The following is a 4,889-nucleotide window of genomic DNA, read 5'->3' on the forward strand; positions in this document are numbered from 1 at the left end:
CTCCTCGGGGGCTGGCGGGCAGGACCGTGCTCCCAGGGGCGCCTACCTGCGTCCTTCCAGCAGGCACAGCCCTGCCGCTGGCTTGGGGGAACCCCCCTGAGCGGCACATCGGTGCCTTGGATGGATCGGATCGGTGGCCAATCGGTGGCTCTTGGGCCACAACCACCCCCTGCATGGCTACAGGCTCGGAGAGGGGTGGCTGGAGCTGTCTGGAAGAGAAGGATCTGGGGGTTCTCATTGACAAGCAGCTGAACAGGAGCCAGCAGTGTGCCCGGGTGGCCAAGGAAGCCACAGGCATCCTGGCTTGTATCAGCAATAGTGTGACCAGCAGGAGCAGGGAGGTGACAGTCCCCCTGTGCTCTGCACTGGTGAGGCCACACCTGGAGCGTTGTGTCCAGGTTTGGGCACCTCAATACGAGAGAGATCTCGAGGGGCTGGAGCGAGGGCAGAGGAGGGCAACGAGGCTGGGGAAGGGCCTGGAGAATAAATCCTGTGAGGAGCCAGTGAGGTAGCTGGGAGTGTTCAGTGTGAGGAGGAGGAGGCTGAGGGGAGCCCTCATCACTCTCTACAACTAAATTTTCACTAATGGAAGTGTTAGAATTAGTGCCATGGTGTGGCAGGGGAGCTGCATTTTCAGAATTATCTTGCTTTATGTCGTCTGACTTTTCCGATTGCTGCAGTACTTTGTTGCATAAGTGGCGGTCAGGACTCTCCTGTGAAAAAATAGAGGCATCAGATGTTCCGACTGACCTGTCGTGTGTATGTCGGTGGTACTTGAAATCCTCCCCTGTCATGCAGGTGTTAGTTCCTCTGAGCCCTTTGTAATACTGCTGGAATGAAATGTTATGCTTTGGTGAGTGCTGATATGAGACTTTTTTCTTCTCGCACTTATTTCTCTCTTTTCCTTGAATTTTTGGTCCTCCTGTAGAAATTGTACGGGATTTTCGTGCTGTTCCAGGAGGGTTTCCATCTGCTGATAAAGCCATCCAGAACCTCTGGCCTTATTTGAGATTATCGGGAGTTTCTCCAGTGTGGAAGTTCAGTCGTGGTGCCACTTGGATTGCAACTAAGCCATTGAGTACCCTGAGCCCTTCAGCAACCCCATTCCAGCTGGGTCAGTCGTTACCTTGGTGTCTGCAGCTCACGAATTGGAAAGAGTGTGATCTGTAGAGGCACGTTATGGCTTTGCCCTGTTTGCGATTTTGGCAGCCGTTAGTGCTCAGAGCGCACTGCAAGGAGAAATAATTGTCAGTGCCTTGTGAAATGTTCTGTTCTTTTGTCTCACACTTAGCAAGTTACCTGAACTGCAGTGCTCTTCAAAATGGATCTCTTAAAATGTCTTTTCTTGTCAATGGGACTTATTTTCTTTAGGCAGCTGTGGCAACTCTGCACTGTGCTCAGGCCTTCTTTGTGGAGGCAGCACCAAGGTGAGCAGAGGAGGGGACCGGCAATCCATTCACTGAAAGAAATGGTGTGAAGCGTTGGGTTCCACTGTAGCAAGAGGCCTTATTTTTGCAGGACGAGAATGAGAGGCATAACACATACCAGTATGGTTAACAGTCAAGCCCTGATGTTTATTAGAAAAACAAGTCCTTATATATTCTCGTGACAGCAAATCCATGTGTTGCTCTTGCGCATGCTCATTTCAAAAACTCATTCCTCTCAGCACTTCCAACAAGCACTACTAAGCATGCACAACCAGTAAATAAATTTCTGCTTTGTTATTCTAAAGATTTCCTTCTTATCTTTTTCTTCCCTAATGAGCAAAAATGCTTTCGCTTTTAGCCGTTGTTAATCTAGATGCCGTTAGTCTTCTAACACAAGTGCGTCATTAATTTAGACATCGTTAATCTTCTAACTTGAATGCTGATGACACTTTTACATTTTCAGTCACACAGACGGTTCGCGACCCGGCATATGCACCCACACTCCACGTGCTTCTTTCAGGGGAGGTGTGGCCTACTTGCTCCTCATGCACGGAGAATGAAACAGCCACTGGTACGTCCCGAAGCCTTTCACCGGGGGAGCGGGGAATAAAGCTGGGCTGCGGCTTTGCCAGGGTTAGCGCATCAGTGGAGTCACCTGAGAGACGGCAGCACTTGTGGGAAATGGGATCCCCTGCGGACCAGCCAGGCGGGAGCAGAGTAGAGGGTTGACAGCGCTGACCAGGACACGAGCGTCTCCAGGTGATGTCTGCGGCGGGCGGAGGAAGCAAGCAGCCGATTCAATGTGAATGATAGAGCAAGCTTCAACTTTATTGAAAGAAATCACACCTTATATAAGCAATCTACAATACACTACTTGCAACTCTATTGGATACATTTAAGAAACTACATTATAATGTCTCAGCCATTGGGTACATTTAAAAGGTCACATTATAATATCCCAGCCCCTCGTGGCATCTCTGGTATGCATAAACATCTTTCTTCCTGTGAACCTGCTTCTCTCCCAGGGCTGTTTTGCTCTCACCCCCAAGGTCATAATGTGCCCCAACTTATCTCCCTGTTCTCACAACAGTCCTTGTTATCATCAATGTACACTGGGTTTTTTCCTCTGTTTATCTCAGGTGGCTGCGACCGACTTCTGCAGGGAGCTATGGCCAACCAGCTCCTGCAGGAAGCTATGGCCTTGCTCTCTGCAAGCCGTTCTCCAACAGATGTCTGCGTGTCTTTCTCTCCAAGAATAAGCCACCTGCTTGGAGACCGGGGAGCTGTTCCAACACTAGATCCCTTTGGGTGAAGATGAAAGAGTAGTGAGGTGGCAGCTTTTTCCACTGGCTCTTAAGGGCCTCCTACCAAGGCCACTTACCTAGTAAAGACGCTGGGCGCGAGGTATTCTACAGGAATATTTGTGCTCTGCACATGTGTTACTGGGAGTACTGGGGATGGCAGATTGCCTGTACTGCCTGTTCTTTGCAGAGAAGAGCGGTTCGAACTCACAAGCCCACAGCCGGTAATATATCATAACCTGTTTCTTCATCTACTCCGTGAACATTAGCAAACGTGGAAGATGTGGGAAAAGCTTTGATATTCAAAACTCATGTTGTACCTAGGTGAACAAAAGACAAAGAGCCAGGTAGGCCACGGCTGTATTACACTCATAGTAAGGATTAAAATGTGGTTTTACTCTCTTCCTGCTAATCCATTTTATGTCGTGTATCCTAAGCCTCTCCTGAAAATCTGCAAATTCACTGCCTACTATTGGAATCAACATGCAGCTCTCTGGTCTTCTGTCAAACATCCAGGGATTGTGTGAGTTTGTTAGGATCATCCCAAATGAGTCACTTGTGCCTTCCTGGCTGCTATAGTTGAATTAAAATTACTAGAGTCCAAAATAAATTCACTAAATATTTATTAAGGTAGGAAAGCAAAACAGCACGCTGGGTGGCCGGGGAGTTGCAGCTCTACCCAAGGCTCACAAATTCTGACAAGTAACACAGTCTTTTTATCCTCCTGGAGGTCGGTTTCAACATCTTCGGCATGCCTCTTGCCTTCTTTTGTTATTATAACTTCTTTAAGGCTGGCTAGCTTCAAGGTCGGTTTGTCGGTTTGAGCAAATAATTAGGCTTTCAGTCACATAACAATGGGGGTTGTACATTTGTTAACAGGGAGCTGTGAAGTTGTAAATTAACAAAACTAATCTCTTTTTACACTACAGTCTAAACTAAACAAAGACAAAAGTTCAAAAGTTGTCATGGTAACATAAGATTGCAGTTTAACAGTTGCCTTGAGACAGTACATCTTGCAACCTCATGGTTAAGTCCTTTTCTCCTTGCCAGACAGGACGTTCTGAGATCTGTTGCAGCAAGATCATCCCTTTTGTTAAAAAAAAAAACAAAACAACATTTGATCTGCAAATTACCCTTGATTACTTATCACACTGGCTGCTTCAGATTTCTTATGAACTTGGTGTAATTTGTTTAGAAATGTGTTGGGGGTTTTTTTCTTGCATTGTAAGCTGCTGCTACTTTTGCAGCACGGTGGTCTTAAAGAATTTCACCAGACGGTGGGTATCTCTAGGCTGGCTTTATTAACAGCTCAGAGTTGGGCCACTCACTGAGGAGATGGTTTATAGGAGGGAGGGAACTCTGATCTGTGGCTTAGCTCAGAAAGTGCTTTTCACACCTGAAGGCCCACGTTTGTGTGGGATGCAGTGGGCGATGGCTTTGCTGGTGGAACTGGAGGAGTTAAGGAAATGGCACTGTGAGACTGAGGAGCAGACCAGAAGGCAGATGTGGTTTTGTAAAAAAAAAAGGTGGGAGTGTGTGAATGAGGGGCTGAGGGGGGTGCAGTGAAATGGGGAGGCAGTGGTAGTATTCCAAGAGCAGATGCAGTTTTCAAAGACAGATGGGTCTAAAAAGTGGTGACTGATCTGTGTCTGTGGCACTGGCTCTGCTGGCCCGTGGAAGGAAGGACAGGTTGTCCCTGCTGTTGCTTTCTCCCCTGAGTGCTGGTGTAGGAAGGGCAGTGCTATATGCAGGCCACACTACCCCGCGGATGCCAGGCAGTGTCTGTGCCCCCCCAGCCAGCTTTGCAGACACCTCTGTCAGCCTTCGGGTGGGGGCTATCCCCCCTCCAGTGTTAACACCTCCCAATGTCACACGCACCCCCTCCCAGGGGACATGAGTGTCCCTGCAGGTCCCAGTAGTGGCACCGCAGGGACAGCAGACATGGGGAGACAGAGACACACAACCCCCCACCCCAGGAAGACATGTGTGAACGAGATCATTGTGTTCTGTTGGCTCAAGCAGAAATTCATCTGAGCCTTTTATTGTAGGGGGGGTGTCCAGGCCCCCTCTCAATTCTTCTTGGGCCTGGAGGCCTGAGCCAGCACCCACAGCCAGTAGCAGGTGCCTGCAGGGGGACTCAGGGACCCCCTTCCCCCCCCCC

Source organism: Athene cunicularia, assembly GCF_003259725.1.
Source record: "Athene cunicularia isolate RWA chromosome 12 unlocalized genomic scaffold, athCun1 chr12_part1, whole genome shotgun sequence".
Classification (NCBI taxonomy): Eukaryota; Metazoa; Chordata; class Aves; order Strigiformes; family Strigidae; genus Athene; species Athene cunicularia.